The following is an 18,475-nucleotide window of genomic DNA, read 5'->3' as shown; positions in this document are numbered from 1 at the left end:
AGGAACATTTCTGTGTGTGTGTGTCTGTGTGTATGAGTTTTGGTAATGGTGTCTGAGTCATGTTCAAGAATCGTTGGTGGTTGATGCTTTTGCATGAGTCCTTCATGGTAAAAATAATTTCTGACTATATTTTGAGTCACTGTCACTGTCCTCCCATTGTTCATCAATTTGCTCAAGCAGGCCCAGTAACGTCTCCATTGTGAGATGTCTTGTTACTGTGTTTGGCATATCAAATACGTCACAGGTAGCTTGCCAGGCTTTGCCAGGTGGGCAAGATACTCTCGGTAGCTTGCCAGCTCTCCGAGAGGGGCGGAGGAATCGAACTCAGGTTGGCCATGTTGGCTGCGTGCAAGGCAAAAAGAACTACCACTGTGCTAGTTACTAGACAAAATGGAAAGGAGCTTGATTCTAATTGATTAATTAATTAGTTGTGCTTTCTCAGCTGTGAAAGGCTTACTCAGGGTTCATAGTTGGTGAGTTTGGGAGACTAAATGGTATGCCAGGGATCTAACCTAGTTAAGCCACATGCAAAGCAAACACCCTACCTGCTATACTATGGAGAGTGATTTCAAAAGTTTTTGTTAATACATTCAGAAAAAAAAACAAATGATATTTACCCACCATATGCATTATTCTCTTTCTGGGGACACATATTAGAAGTAGGCATTCAAATTTTAAATGTATGATGTGTGATGAAGTCTATACATATTCAGTTATATTATGCATACTTCTAAAATTCTAGAATATTTAGCACTAATAACAAAAAATGACCAAAAAAATTCCAAAATTTTAGTCAGTAAAACCAGTCATAAAAATATTCTTTGAAATCTAAATCAAATTTGAAAAATGTCTGCTAATGTGAACTTTTTAAATGATAAAAATAGGAATATTTACAAACAACTTCATGCTTACATTGCTACCATACTGCAACCACTAATAAAAGTATAATATCCTCCATGACAACCCTTTAGATCTCTAGCTCTTCTATTCTCCTTCCTTTCTAGTACCTTAGTTCTGTGGTCTGGTCTGAGTCTATGAATTTGATTTGTTGGGATTTGCATTTCTATATCCCACAGTAGTGTGAGATCATCTTGTGCTGATTGTTATTTCTGACATATTTCCTATAACATGAACACTTGCTTCAACCTTGTTGCAATATTTTATCTTTTCTCTAGTCCTTTATGGCAGAAGGGTGGACTTTTCCCGCCTTTCAAAAAATGTATCATCTTTATTTACTCATTTATTATAGTATACTTAAGTCACTTCTTTATTTTGTTTGCAAATGATGTTATATACAAAGTTTATCATGCTATTGGGCTGGAGGGATAGCACAGCGGTAGGGTGTTTGCCTTGCACGCAGCCAATATGGCCAACCCGAGTTCGATTCCTCCACCCCTCTCGGAGAGCCTGGCAAGCTACCGAGAGTATCTTGCCCTCACAGCAAAGCCTGGCAAGCTCCCCGTGATGTATTCGATATGTCAAACACAGTAACAAGTGTCACAGTGGAGCTGTTACTTGGGCCCGCCCAAGCAAATTGATGAACAACGGGAGGACCATGACCGTGATCATGCTATTATCATTTCCCCTTAGTTACTAGAAGTGTAATTGCTGCTTTACTATATTTACTATACTATATTTTTACTATATTATTTGAGAAGTAGAGTCAATTTGCATTAATCCCGAGAATACGTATATATATTTTTATTTTCTCTATAAACCCGAACACTTTTATTTCTGACATTTTCAATTTGAGACCATTCTCACACCATTTCAAGAGACAATGAGCATTTTCTCATGTATGTGTTAGAAATTTGCATACCTTTTTTGGTGAATGGTCTTTTTCAACTCTTTTGCACATTTATTTATTAGATGAAGTTATGTATTTTCTTGTTATTGTATTTTGTTTTTCATTTTACATAGCATATATTACCCATTTGAATTCCATTGGTATATAGCACAGTGTGCCTCATTGGTATAATTTATCCCATTGATATAGTTTATGATATATTCCATTGTGTATGGAATAGTTTATCCCATTCAAAAGGATGCCTTTTCATTTTTATGATAGTTTCTTTTCCTTTTTAGAAGCTCTTTATATTTTGTAATCAAACTGGTCAATTTTTTCCTTGCTGTTGGAGTAAAATTACTGAATATTTCATGGTATTCAATATTAGGAAATGTTTTGTTGTTTTTTGTCTTCTTAAATGTATTATGTGTCTTTTGTATCTAATTTATTAATTCTTTTCTTGAGGTGGAGATCCATTTTGACAATTTTTATGAGGCTATTCAGTTCTCATAGTGATACTTTTTTGTTGTTGTTTCTATTGTTGTATTTTATTTTGGGTCACACCCAGCAGAGCTCAGTATTTATACTGGGATTTGCTCTCAGGTGATGCCTGGGGACAACATGGGATGCCTGGGATCAAAACTAGTTTGGCCTCCTGGAAGGCAAGTTTATATTAACATTTATTCAGATATTGTCCCTATAATTCTTTTTGATAACTATGTGAATGCTGTATATCCAACATTATAGTATCATGAGGAGTAGTTTCAGAAGGTTGTTTTCTGCTTAGTAATTTCTTCCTCCTCCCAACTCACAACAAACAGTGATGCTTCTTCTTATCTATGTAATAATTTTACTTTATACTAGCACATTTTAAAGAGATCAAATGGAGATGAAAATATGTGTAATTATCATGAAATATTTTTTTTTGAAGGAAGATGAGGCGTGGCCACACATGATGGTGCTCAAGGGTGACTCCTTGCTCTGTTCTGAGGAGAGAGCGCAGTGGTGCTCAGAGGACCATATGCGGTGTGAGGGCTCAAAATAGGTTCAGCTGCATGCAAGGCGGCTTATCTCATGCGCTCTTTCTCTGAGACTTGGCATAAAATATTTTGGCAGCAAAATTGTAGGGGTATTTGTGTCCTCGATAGCATAATGAATGCACTCTTAACAGAATTGTTTCTTCCAAAAGTAAGAAAAAATGTACCTTATGCAAAAAAAAAAAAAGCACTATTTATTTCTCTTTAAAAGAGAAAACCACTGTTGCTCTAGTAATACCTGTTCTTTAAAGGCTTGATCTTGCTGAATACAATTTCTGTAACAGAATTTATATATTTTTATTTTGTATTTGTCTGATATTTGTTTTTGTTTTTTGGGACACATCTGGTAGTGCTTAGGGGTTACTCCCAGTGCTGTGCTTAAGTTCACTCCAACAAGTACTCAGAAGATCATGGTACAAGGTGTCGAATCGAGACCTTCATGAAAGTATGCAGTCATTTAGTTAAGTCCAGGACTCCGAAGTTCAAATAACTAGAAAATTACATGGTAAAGTAATTATTAGTAGTGTATATGTAGACTTTCAGATAGAACTGAACATAACTTTAAGGAAAAGGTATTAGTGGAGTACTTTGATACTAGATAAAACATGGTTATTTCAGCATCAAACTATCTTGACCTTTTCTTTGATCCATGGTTAACTTGGTTTTATCTAGGTTTTATCTCTCAATGCTACTAGTTACTTCATCAAAACTCAACATCAAAAATTATTTGAGATGATATCTATAAGAAAACATTTAATGTAACATCCCCATGAACTGAATATTACTAATATAGTAATTTTATTGCCTGATTATTTACTGTTTATTTATTTCCAGAATCTTTATATATAAATTTTTCAATCTGATTATTGTTTTTCTGCTGCTGTTGTTAATGATTTTAATGTTATTTTTATTCTTTTGACAATATAAAACTAAATGGCTTATCAAGCATGTATTGGGTAAAATTTTGGATACATTGTTGAAATTAATATTAAAATATTTACCTACTTTAAGTTTCTAAAAGTAATACATGTAACCATGTAACTCTATTTTTTAATTTTTTTTAACTTGATCAGTGAGATACACAGTTGCAGATTGTTCATGACTGGGTTTCCATTACATAATGTTCTAACCATATCCTTTACCAATGTACATATCCCACCACAGGTTCCCCTACTCACCCCCATTCCTTGTGGCAGGCAGGCACTTTTCTTTTCTCTCTCTCTCTCTCTCTCTCTCTCTCTCTCTCTCTCTCTCTCGTTCTTGTGCTAAACATTCAATCCTGTGCCATCAATTTAATACAAGAACCTATGTGGGTCTAACACTCTAAATCCCAATACATCTATCTGGTCTTATGTTTAAATTTAAATTTTTACAATGTATGTAATTTCACTAAATATGCTCTAGTTCAAATGTACATACTCTTATATTTTCGTTCCTACTTCCAATTTTTTTGAATACTTTATACATCTAAAGACAGCAAGGTATCATGCTCAGAGCATATGCTTTCCAATCTTCGAGAACTGCTCACAGCCTCCACAGACTGTGAACTCATCAAGGAAAAGGCTTGTTCTTGACCTAGTCTCAGTATACAATTATACTTTGTAATTAATTACAAGTATATTAATGTCTTTTTAAAAGTTATTTTTGGAGTGAATGGCATCGCATATATTTAGTCCTATTTCAACCTACCAAGATAAGTGCTTTCTGATAAGAAAGGAGGTTATTAATGGCAGCAGAAGCAGGTCCTATTTCTAAGAGAATTATCTATTTTTAAATGGAGAAAAAAGTCAGACAGATAGTATAATGACTTCCATCAAGTACAATGATTCTCACATCACATTTTTCTTTAGCTGTAAGAGACATTAGAGGGCTCATTTGCTAGGAAATTATCTGTCATCTTGTAAGATTGCATATATATATGTATATGTATAATATACATATATGATAACTCCCAGAGTCTTATTGTAATGATATTCTCATTAATAAAAAATATATTGTTTTAATTTATTTTATAAAACTGAGTGAACTTTTTAAGTAAAAAGAGCCAACATCCATTTAATGTTTAATATATGATAATCACTAATAAATATCTTGCTTACATAATTTTGTTTATACAACCATACCATTAAATAGTGATATGAGATGATAAAACAAAGACCCCAGAAATTATAAAACGCATCAAAAGTCATAAAGGTGTTTTGACTTTTCAGTGGAATTTATGTATAGTCTTTCTATTTCAAGGACTGGCTACTTGAAAAGTGGTCTTATTTGTGTAATATCAGGCTAATCAATGCACCTAATGTTTCATTAATGTACTGTTGCAATGTACTATATTGTGAGATATTTGAACTGTGACTTAGATGATATCAGGCTATCTCATAGTACATTTCAGCTCTCATTAGTAGGATGATGGGATTACTGCTTCAAAATAGCTGAGTTATCAGCTAGTTATCACCTATTTATCACCATTTATTTCACATACCTGGATGTTGCTACAGTGTTCAGAGTTTAAGTGACCTACAGTAGATATCAGAACTAGTTCATAGCTAGACAAGTCCTAAAATCTATCATGTCCTGAACTTTATCTAATGAATTAATGTCAAGTTCTATATTTGTTTTCTTTGAAAAAAATTTCTTTGAAAAAGATATCATTATTGATATCTTTGGCTACTTGAAAAACATTTTCATACACCTGAAACCAATTTGGAAATTAACTTGACAAAGTGAGCACTCTGCTGGGGTGTCTGTCATTATGTGAATGATAGATGAGAGTATGTCTACCTTGTGGCTTTATATGAATGTTTGCAGAATGTTTCTATCCTGTCCATTCACATCAAATTTTTAAAAATTCAAATATTTCTCAAAGAATCAATTATCCAGATAGACTATTCATAGCATTGTGTTTAAACAAGCAATACATAAGATAAAACAATAAAAATATTGGGTTTCAGCTATCTTGTGTTTTCTATAATTTCTATTATATTTTCTATAATTTCAGAGAGAATATTTTCATACTTAAGGTCTGCATTTTTATTGTTTATATGAAGAAGTCATGGAATTATATTTGGCTTTTACCAACTTGAAACCAATTTATAGGTATTTTTTTCTAACTTCTTTTTGGAATTCTACTTGTTTGTTTACTTGGGCTTGGGGGCCACACTCACCCACGAGTACTCAGAAGATACTTCTGGCTCTCTGTTCAGAACATATGAAAATCTGGGGAAGAGGGTTGACTACCAACAGGGAAATGCCTTAGCTCCTGCATATCTCTCATCCCCTTATTTTAATTTTATATGTCTTTAAATAAATAAAATTATTATGCATCTCTTAATTTTTTAAACCTTTATAAAACCTAGTATTTTAAAATAAAACTAAGGTGCCCATTCATTTTATTATCTTTTAATTTAAAACAAATATAGTGAGAGTATTCTAAGTTTAAAATGTCAAAAACTGGATTTTAAAAACACGCCTACTTTATCTTTCAATTCAGTATATATGCCATTTATGAACAATTCTAAATAATGGATTCTTAGACACTATGAAACAGTACAATTTTATACAAGCAAATCATTTACATCACATATTAACTGTAAGCTATTTCCTCAATACTAGATATAAGATTCTCAATTGAAAAATGATTTACTGGAAAGAGTTTGTACATTTTCTGGTCATTTAAGAATCATTTGTAAGCTGAGCAAATGAAGAGCTCAAGCTTTCATATAGAGTGGTTTCTTCAAATCAGTTTTAGGAAGTTCTAAAATAGGAAAGTCTATCTGCACTGAAACACAGCAATCTCTGGTTTTATTTTGAATACCACTGCAGGTGTTTTTGGATTTGGTTTATATTTAGTTGCTCCCTAGAGAATTGGACACAAATTTTCAGTTCCCTGGTAGCAATGATATCACAATCACAAATCATCCTGTTATTCATCGATTGCCTCGAGCAGGTCCCGGTAACGTCTCCTTCATCCTAGCCCTGAGATTATATTCAAGGCTCTTTAGGAGAATGAGACCCATCTTTGTTACTGGTATTTGGCATATTGGGTACGCCACAGGGAGTTTGCCAGACTCTACCATGTGGGCAGGCTACATTCGGTAGCCTGCCAGTTTGTCCAAAGTAGGAATGAGATGTTATAATAACATGTCACGCGGCCGCGAATGTGGCCGCGCGGTTCCGGGAGCTGGTTTTTATAGTCTCTGAGTCTTGGCCGCTGATGGGATTACACGGCGCCAGGGGGCCAGGTGGTGGGTGTGACCCCCACCTACTGGAATTTGGAGGATCTGGGTGGAGGATGCTCGGCCCCAATCCTAGTAGGCTTGGAGATCTCGGCCCCGGAACCCGCGTGGCTTTGTCCCTCTGCCGGTTCCTTCAGGTGTGCGGAGAGTAGTCTCAGCATGATGGTGGCTGGTCCTGGAGGTCTTTGGCTGCCGGAGACCTGGTCGGGGCGGGGAGGAAAGCTCAACCCGCTCCCCTCCAACGGGCCCCGGCGAGGACAGCCAGGCGCGAGGGCAGGGCAATGATATATTTTATTAAAATCTAGAAACAATGTGTCAAGGTACTTGCATTATTCTTTATCATACTTTATGATCTTGAGTACTCTCAGATTCTGATTATCACCATAAATTTTCATTGTTAATTTACCTTTAAATACTATAATAAAGATTACCCACAGCCTCTCATGTAAGTAGCACAATAAATTTATTATCATCTGGCAATAAAGGATAACATCTTTACTTGGCTCATGTCTATTTTCTGGGATTTATTTCTCAGACTTTCTTTATATTTTAAATAACATTCACAGTAGTAATGACTTGATGAACTCAGCATTACTTTGTATACACTGTATACTAAAATTCCAGTTAATAGCCACTGACTTTTAAAACATTTGGCATAAGGAGAATAACATTAAATTTGGAATTTTAGATTCATTTACTATAAGATAAGGGTTATGCCATTGCCATATTTGTTTCAAATATATGTTAGTTAAGAATTATTGACTTTGACCTTTCATATAAGAAATATCCAAACTATGAACTTTTAAGTTTCTATTAAAAAAACTACTTCATATTAAATTACTTATTTAGAAATGCTTTCTGGGGGCTGGAGCAATAGTATAGTGCATAGGGCGTTTACCTTGCATTTGGCTGACCCAGGTTCAATTCCCAGCATCCCGTATGGTCCCCCAAGCACTGCCAGGAATAATTCCTGAGTGCAGAGCCAGGAGTAACCCCTGAGCATCGGTGGGTGTGACCCAAAAAGCCAAAAACAAAACAAAAAAAAATGTTTTCTGTAGATATAACATTTCAAGTTGAGATTAATTACATGTATAGTGGTAATTGGTGGATATCCCAATGTGTATTTAGTGGAAAAACATGTATGATCATACACAAAAATGTAAGAAAGAAATTTGTAAATTTACTCTCCATATTATGAGAAGCTTTGGAATTGCCATGCAGTATATGCTTCATTATTTGGATGTTCTTATTTGCTACTCTGGAACCTAGGAGAATGTCAAAACTGTAGAAAATATAAATAGACTATGAAAAAAAAAAGAATTAAGACCAATACTCAAACAACATAATGATTGGTACTAAAAGCATGTCATTGAAAATAAAAAAGTATACGAACTTCAAATACGGTTGTATAAAGGAGGGGGACTACAATATCCTATTCTCTGCATACTGAGATGTTCATTTTTTAAAAAATTGTTATTAATGAAACACCATGAGATACAGTTGTAGACTTACAAATTGAAGTGTTCATTTGTAATGTCTTATCTTCAGTAAGTTCCTACTTAATGATGACCCTTGGCAGCATTTAATTAATAACCCTTGGAAATAAAAAGTTTGTATCTTAGTCTCATCATCAAAACTCATCTTACTTTCCTATATCTGCAATAAGACACTAATTGTCCAAGCATGAATATCATCCTTTCCCTTGAAATATAGCCAAGCCACATAGATAAATAGTTTCATAAGACAGCAGGTAGGGTGTTTGCCTTGCCTTTGTCGAGCCAGCTGACTTGGGTTCGATTCCTCTGCCCCTCTCGGAAAGCCCGGCAAGCTACCAAGAGTATCTCACCTGCACGGCAAAGTCTGACAAGCTACCGGTGATGTATTCGATATGCAAAACACAATAACAAGTCTCACAATGTTACTGGGCCCGCTCGAGCAAATTGATGAACAATGGGAAGACAGTGACAGTGACAGTGATGATTATTAGAAAAACATACAGAAGATTTACAAACATGAAGAATAGGTGTTTAAATATTTGATTTTTTATTTAATCTATTTTCTTATATATCCTCAAGTAAGACATAGTCATAATTGGATTCTGGCATTCTGAATGTAATTAAAATATGTAAATTGTTATTTAGATCTTGTCAAAGCACCATTAGGTTTTATAGAGATAAATTCAATTGTATAAAGGGTAGACAAAAGGGTTCATGTCTGATTTCAAACAAGTTCTCAGGGCTTAAATAATATCTCATAGCTAAATAAACAATCATTTAAATAAAATGTGTTCTCCTGAATGGGAGAAAATAACTATAAACATGTGTGACACAAGGTTAATTTCTAATAAATATAAGGAATTAAAAAAAAAACAATAACAGCAACAAAAAACAAACCCCTCAAAGAATGAGTGAGGAGATAAATAGTTGTATCACCAAAGATGATGTACTAGATGACCAACAGACACTGGGACAATGTGTCTTCTCACTTATTTTCAAGGTGCAAATCAAACTATATGCTGACATTTCACACCTGTGAGAAAGGTCTATAAAAATTATAGTCAAAACGAAGGGCTGGTGTGCTTGTGGGTAAGAAAAAGCCCCTCCTCACAATTGGTAGGAATATATACCAGTTATATTAAAATATAATATATAATATAAAATACAATAAAATATATAAATATTAAATAAATATAATATATAATAAATATAATATTATATTAATTTAATGTACATATTAAATAAATATAATATATAAATAATATTTTATATATAAGTCCCATGCAAATTATGCAGATTGCTGAAATAGTTAGAACTAGACTACCATTTGATACAGAAGTTCAATCTTCCCAGTGTGCATATATTAAACAATATTACCAAGATATGAAAACAACCCAAATATCCAATAAAAAATAAGTATGAAAAGAAGATGTGTTTTATATGTACAACAGAATAATAACTATGATGAAAGAAAAAATATTTATTTGCAGGAAAAGAGATGTTAAGAGAAATATATTAGAGGAGGGAGACAATACGAAATGATCACAATAAATGTTGGATTTAAATAAATAAACCAAAAAAACAGACAAAACCAAAGAAAATCAAGCTAACATATAAACTCTAACTTAAAAATGGATGACACCTGGGCACTGGAGAGATAGTACAGCAAAGAAGCTAGTCGTGCATAAAGCCAACCTGGGTTCAATTCTTGCCATGTTATGTGGTCTACCATGACTAATTCCTGAGTGCAGAACATGGAGTAATCACTGAACATCTCTGGGTATGACTTAAAAACTTAAAAAAAAAAGGTGATGCCAAGGGGAATGAGGGAGGAGAATATGAGAGAGATAAATTGACATGGTGGAAGGATATAGGTACTTTGATGATGTACCCATGGTAAAGGTAAGGTAAAGACCCTCCCGGTGATCGTCGATTTGATCGAGCAGGCCCAGTAACGTCTCCATTGGAGACTTTGTTGTTACTGCGTTTGGCATATCGAATACTCTCGGTAGCTTGCCGGGCTCTCTGAGAGGGGCGGAGGAATCGAACGCGGGTCGGCCATGTTGGCCGTTTGTAAGGCGAACGCCCTACCCGCTGTGCTATGGTAGGGCGTTTGCCTTGCACGCGGCCAACATGGCCGACCCGAGTTCGATTCCTCCGCCCCTCTCAGAGAGCCCGGCAAGCTACCGAGAGTATTCGATATGCCAAACGCAGTAACAACAAAGTCTCCAATGGAGACGTTACTGGGCCCGCTCGAGCAAATCGACGATCACCGGGAGGGCCTTTACCTTACCTTACCTTATGTACCCATGATGTAGTAATATTTATGTTGAAGTGTAAAATTTAAAATTGTGACTAGGATATCTACTTTAGCCATAAAATTCACGAATCACGAATCACGACCATCCTGTTATTTGTCGATTGCCTTGAGCAGGCCCCAGTAACGTCTCCTTCATCCTAGCCCTGAGATTATATTCAAGGCTCTTTAGGAGAATAAAACCCATCATTGTTACTGGTATTTGGCATATTGGGTACGCCACGGGGAGTTTGCCAGACTCTGCCTTGTGGGCAGGCTACATTCGGTAGCCTGCCAGTTTGTCCAAAGTAGGAATGAGATATTAAGATGTCATAATAAATAATAAGATGTTGCACGGCCGCAAATGCTGCTGCGTGGTTCCGGGAGCTGGTTTTTATAGCCATAAAATTAAAGACATAAAATTTTAAAAACATAACTTCAGTTTACAGACCTTTTAAGTATCACAAAAGGAAAAATTGGGGGTGGAAAAAGGGGGCAACATTTGGCTGTCCTCATTTATTACATCTTTTCTGTGCTCAGGAATCAGACCTGGCAATGTTCAGGGGACCATATCTGAATTGTCCATAACCGTTGTACTATATCACAGACTCTCACAAAATAAATTTTGTGACATTATAAAATAAAGATATATATATAATCAAGATACGATTATTTCTCCATAAATATCTTGTGTGATTATGTTGAATTATTGCATTGTCTTGAAATAATTATGTCCTCTTCCGTATTCTATGCCATATGTGATATTTTTAAAAACTTGCTAAGTATAATCACAGAATCAGCCTTCACAGTGTTTCCTTGAGTCTCACAATGAGTCCCATTTTGAGTGATTCAAGTGTATACACTCTCATTCATAAATACTGAAAATAACACTTGATTTACTTGAAACATTGTTCTATACAGAATTACAAAATTATCTACTGCCAGAGCTGACAGTGGATATACAATAGAACTATTGCTAATTTTTAGATGGTCACAAAGATATCTATGTGACCAAGTTCTACAGTTTAGCAAGTAAATACTAGCTTATTTGCGAATAATATCACAAGTGTTCCAATTAAGTCATGTTCTTGTTACTAATTTAACTATAACCTTAAAATTGAATGCAATGAATAAGTGAATTCTCAGGAGAAATTGTCTTTGGTTTAACTGAGACAATTTCACTCTTCAATTTAAACAATTATTTAATTAGGTTAAATGGTCACTTAGCTGGACTGGAGCTATAGCACAGCAGTAAGGTGTTCGCTTTGCATGCAGCCCACCTGAGTTCAATTCCTTCGCCCCTCTTGGAGAGCCCGGTAAGCTATCCATAGTATCACGTCTGCACGGCAATGCCTGGAAAGCTGCCTGTGAGGTTTTCTATATGCCAAACACAGTAACAAGAAGTCTCACAAAGGACACGTTACTGGGCCCATTTGAGCAAATTGATGAACAACTGGAAGACAGTGCTACAGTGCTACAGTGCTAATTTAGCTACTTAATATGAAATTTTTCTGCCACATCTATATGTTTTTAATCCATATTTGGTTGTAGAATAATTATAGGTGCTGGAGTGATAGCACAGCAGGTTGGGCGTTTGCCTTGCACGCAGCCAACATGGCCGACCCGAGTTCGATTCCTCCGCCCCTCTCAGAGAGCCCAGCAAGCTACCCAGAGTATCTTGCCCACACGGCAAAGCCTGGCAAGGTACTCATGATGTATTTGATATGCCAAACACAGTAACAACAAATCTCACAATGTTACTTGGCCCACTCAAGCAAATCAGTGAACAACGGGAGGACAGTGATAGTGACAGAATAATTATTGCATAATGTTACAGGAAATTATAATCAAACATATACTTGGCAAAGAGTGATTTGGAAAGTATGTTGAAATAGAAAAGTAAAAACTGACCAATGACTCATAATCATCAAATATATTTATATATGCTACTTTATTCTGATCTTCATCTATTTTCCTATATTTATATAAGGTGCATGTTTTCAAAAGATTGTAAAATCTATATGTTATACTTTTATACAGTATGGCAAAATCCTTAAGATAAAGATACAAGATACAATTCTATCTGTTTGAATTTTATCTGTAATTTATTTTTCTTTGAACTTTTTCAGTTTATTTCATCTATTTAGAATTAATATTGTACTTCATTATATTCCAATATTATTATAAATTTTAAATTAAAAGATCAGTATTTTTGATTTGATATTACTTTATATTTATATTTTTATACAAATTCCATATTGTATAATTTTAATTTGTATATATTAAAATATTCAATATATTAATCAATATCCTAAGTATTAGCAACTAGTAAAAATCCTATAGGAGGAAGTGAAAAGTTTTAATTTAAGGTACAAATTTTATGCATATCATTTGAAAAAAATGCCCTTTCTATTTGTACTTTTCTTGTGTATGAATTGTATTGACAAATACTTATGTATTTAAATTTTTTGTCACAATTTCATCTATTTAATATTAATTTTTAGGGATTTAAAGTTATTATCCTGGGTTATTTTGTATTTCTTATTTTGAAAACTGGAGTAGAGGTTATAGAGGAATGGGGCTTAGTGTTTTTTTTTTTAATTTTTTTCTTTGTTTCTTCTGCCTTGTTTTTGTGGTGGCAGTAATAAGAACCCATATGAAACATGCTTTACCCCTAAGCTATATCCCTTGTTCCTCTGATATTTTTTGTCATGAATAGAATATAATGCCAATTGACTTGTTCAGTTTTTTCTAAACAAAGTATAACAAGTTTGCTGGCGAGGGAAGAAGAGGAAAGAAGAGAGATTGATTAAGACATGTGCTCAATAGAGAAAGGACCTTCTCTCAAGTGGAGAGAGTCCAAAGTATATATGTCTGGTGAAGATTTCAACCAACTCTATTGCATGATGGAGAGACACCAGGTCCACAAGTTCTTACATATCTCTATGCAAAGACTCTAACAGCATACAGAGTGATAATTATAAAATAAGAAAATTAATTTTAATATATTATTAAACAAGCTGTAAAGCTTATTTAAAATTAACTGCAAAATATTAAAATAATGTAACTATAGAAGATGGAAAACATAACATTGAAAATGCCTAAGGATAATTAAGATATAATAATGTACAATACTCATAATAAAATGACAAAATTTTGCTATAAAAGTTTATATATAGGGGCCAGAGTGATAGTAGGTGGCCCCTATATATAGCAGGTAGACGTTTGCCTTGCAGAGGCCGACCTGGATTCAATCTCCAGCATCCCATATGGTCCTCGATCACCACCAGGAGTAATTCCCGAGTACAGAGCCAGGAGTAATCCCTGAGTATCACTAGGTATGACCCAAAAAGCAAAAAACAAAAACAAAAACAAAAAAATCATTTATCTAATATTATAAATATGTGACTAGAATGAAAACTATTATTTTTCAAACTAAAATAGAGCAACAAAGCATTTAAGATATAAATGTATACCACTTTATTATAGTTTACAATTTTTTAAATATGGGATATATATACATTAAATTCTCATTGAAAACTGTTACAAGATGAGTACAAATATTTGTAAAAGGATGTCACTTGTATGAATAACATAAATAAATACTACTAATTTATGGAAGGCATTTCATGGTATTGAGATTCTAAATAAGTTTTTTATAATTTCATCTTTTATGGAACAAGGAAAAATTAGACAAAGAATCTTTTCAAACCAAAGCAGCTGTATGCCTCACTGCACTAGAGAAGGGAAAAATGTACAAAATCAGGAGGGAATTGTGAATGAAGAACTCTTAAATTCAATATATTCATTCATTTATTCATTTACTTTGCATAAATTTTATCCAATTTGCTCATGGTGCTCATAAATTGACTCTCTTTAGAGTTATTTATGCATGAGTTGTACTCTACCATGACTTTGCCCATGTAGAGTACACTCTAAATCCTGTTTTTTTTTTAACTTTGTGTGTGTGTGAGAGAGAGAGAGGGGGAGAGAGAGAGAGAGAGAGAGAGAGAGAGAGAGAGAGAGAGAGCATACATGCATGTGTGTAGACACCTAGTAGTATTCCTTAGAGCCAGCAACTGTTCCTGTGCTTAAGAGCCCCTGCCCGCAGTGCACAAAGGACCAGGTGGTGCTAGAAACTGAATAAAACCTGAGTTTTCTACATGCAAAACATATGCTCAGCCCTTTAAGCTACCTCCCAATCCTTGTCCTAAAGAAATGAAATACTCAGCTTTCCTATCTAAAATGAAAAGTTTTGTTATACCCAGGTTTACAGATTCTCAAGTGAAGAGATGGACGGAGGAACACACAAGTCAGTGCAAAGGCAAAAGGAATTTTATTCCAGTTAACTGGTGTCAACTATCTCATCCACAGAGTGGTTTCTTGAGAGTGACCCCAACCTTCAAGTGCAAGCAATTTATATAGGGCTTGATTACATAAGCACTGCATGCCTTAATTTTTCAGAAAAATCTTACTTAGTTACAGAATAAGGGTCTTTAACAAGTGTCTAGGGTATGTGTTGGATGCTGATAGGCTTGTAGCTTGCTGCATGTATTCTCTGTGGGTTCTGGCACATTATAATTAATTGAGCCCACTTGCAGGGCCCCAAGAATTTTTCAGTTGAGTTCAGGTTGGCTACTTTCACATTGTTTGACTTCTGGGAAACTAAAACTGTTTCAGTTCCAGAAAGTGAACCTGAGGCCTACCTGAATTTTCTCATTTCTGCCACCTGTCAGGCCATCAGTTTTGCCCTTACAGTTTTTCTATGACAAAGATGATGGATGTATGAAGTGAAGCAAGAAGTCTATTTTATGTTGCTGAGAAAAATGATTAGCTTCATTAAAAAAAAAAGAAAGAACCATCTTACACTGTATACAAATGTTAATTTAAAATTGATTAAATACTTTATCATCAAAGTTGAATATCTACAAAGTACATTGAGGAAAGAAAACAGTAGAACACCAAATGAAAAGAGTGTTCACAATAGACCTCAGAAAAGTTGTCATTGAAGCAGCTCCATTGGCAAATACATTTAGAGCAGAAATAAATGAATGAGACTTTGTAAACTCAAAAGCTTTGTCAGGGAAAAAAAAATGATTCCTGAAATGGAAAGGAAGCCTGTGAATGAGAATAAATATTGGCTCACTATCTATGTCACAAAGGCTATACTCCAGGATGTGTGCCTTCACAAAATTCAATAACAATAAAACAAATTCACAAGAAATATGGAGAGAAGCTAAATAGACAAGATATGTTTTCATTAAGTCCTAAAGGCCAATCATTTTTGTCTTTCTTCATTTGGCAGCCTAGTTCGGCCTTGAGATTTTATCAGCCTCTCTTTCCTCATCCTTCTCAATGCTGCCGTATTGGTGACTTCTTCAGGTTCAAGGGAATGAGACCCATTGTAGTTACTGGTTTTGGCATATCAAATACACAACAGATAGCTTGCCAGGCTCTGTCTTGCGGGCAGAATACTCTCGGTAGCTTGCCAGGCTCTCTGAGAGGGATAGACGCTTTTGGGGTGGCCTGTAATCGCCCTTGTAGGTGTTCCCATGGTTCAAACCATATTTGATAGGGTTCATGTTTGAGCCCTATCAAATATGGTGTGGAAATCCTGGAAGATGGGTATTAAAGCAAAGCAGCCGCATGGTCTGGAAAGTTTTCTGGAGCTTGGCAACTAGCAAGCCAGTTTCCAAAAAGGATTCAGCACGATTGATCATACCCACACAATAACCAAGCTCATTGAGGTTTCTCGGGAGTTCAAGATGCCACTCTGTCTAAGATTCATTGATTTAAAGAAAGCCTTTGATCTGTTGAGACAGAATCATTGAAGCCCTAGCCAATCAGGGCATTCAAACTCAATACATCAAGATCCTCCATGAGCTGTATTACGGATTCACTACCAGGATCTCACCATTCTACAATGAAGTGATCATTGATGTCAAGAGAGGGGTTCGGTAGGATGATATCATTTCACCGGAACTCTTCAGTGCCACCCTCGAAAATGTCATGCGACAACTGGAATGGGAGTGAAGATAGATGGTCGGCAACTACACCACCCCCTCTTAGCTGATGACGTCATTCTAATAACAGCAAACATTAGCCAAGCGGCACAAATGCTGGCCGACTTCGACCGTGAGTGTGGAAAGGTCGGACAAACAGCAGGATCTCATGAAGAAAATGTTTTTGAGAAACAGTCTCGTTCCTGATGTTCCATTCACTCTCAACGGGACGAACATCTCCGAATGCAACAGTTATGTGTACCTAGGTCGAGAAGTCAATATGATGGATGACCTGGCACCTGATTTGCTCAGGAGGAAGAGAGCGGCTTGGAATGCCTTCAAGAGAGTCGAAGAAATAGCTAAGTGGACGAAGAACCTCCGGCTCTGGGCACATCTCTTCTATTCCACTGTTATTCTTGCATTCACATATGCCTCTAAGACCCGGGCCCTACGAAAACAGGATGAGAACGCTATTCAGGTCTCCAAAGAAGAATCGAGAGAGTTATGCTTGGAGCATCATGTTTCACTCAAATGAGAGAATGAATCTGGAGTTCCAACCTCCATCGATGATCAAGAATCAGGGACACTGTGTCATTTGGCGAGGCATTGAAAATCAGATGGGCTGGACACGTAATATGATTTGGAGATGACTGCTGGACTAGAACCATTACTGACTGGATTTCACAGGACATCAAAAGACCACATGGCCTCCCACCTACCAGATGGTCACACTTCTTCATCAAGACCCTGAATGATCAATTTGAAGCTCTTCGTGTTCCTAGAACAAACAGATTCCATTGGGCTACACTAGCATGTGATAGGGACAAATGGAGACGTTACTGGTGCCCGTTCGAGCAAATCGATGATTAACAGGAAGTCAAGTGATCAAATGATCAAGAAGTCCTAAAGGCCAGTTGGCAATGTGAATAGTGTTAATCATTACTGATTATGAAAGAAATGTAAACTAAACAATGATATATCTAAGACTAGTGAGAATAGCTCTTTCAAGAAGGGAAACAAATATTTGTGCGGAAGCAGTGGAGAAGGGACCCTCAAAACTTATGGTGCAAGTTATGCCTCATCCTGCTCTTACAGAACATGGTGTGGAGATGTCATAAAATTTAGCATAAAACTTCCATATGACCCAATTATTCTGCCCCTGGGCCACTATCACCAAACACTGATTTATTGGTACTCAAGGGCTTATGCACACTATTTTTACTGTAGTATAATTTTCAATAGTCAATATCTAGCAACACCTTATGTGCCCCTAAAAAGTAATGAAGAGATAATGCAATTGGGCTATACTTGCACAATGGGAAACTACTGAACTCTGAGAAAAGATAAAATCAAGCAGTTCACTGCAAACTAGATGGAGTGGCATATGCTGTGCTAAATGAAATGAGTCAAAAGGAAAAAAATAAAAAGCTGTCACCAAAGGATCTTGCTTAAAGTGAAAAATAAAAATAATAAAGCAAGGAGTAAGATAGTACCTGGTGTAAACAAGTTCTGAGGTAGTGCCAAAAACAGCATTCTGTGACAAAGAGAGGGAGAAAAATGGGATCTTGGGGCAATGGTCATTGATGCTCTGATGATGGAGGTAGTGAAGTATCATTGCTACAA

General features: G+C 35.6%; 1 protein-coding gene across 1 annotated transcript in view; it reads left to right on the top strand.

Moving 5' to 3' along the window:
• Positions 1 to 18,475, top strand: part of LUZP2 (leucine zipper protein 2) — a 398,937-nt gene that overhangs the window by 290,652 nt on the left and 89,810 nt on the right. The window lies entirely within an intron of this gene.

The sequence above is a fragment of the Sorex fumeus genome, unplaced genomic scaffold (assembly GCF_029834395.1).
Source record: "Sorex fumeus unplaced genomic scaffold, SorFum_2.1 ptg000007l, whole genome shotgun sequence".
Lineage (NCBI taxonomy): Eukaryota > Metazoa > Chordata > Mammalia > Eulipotyphla > Soricidae > Sorex > Sorex fumeus.
This window is presented reverse-complemented; position numbering and strand designations above follow the sequence as displayed.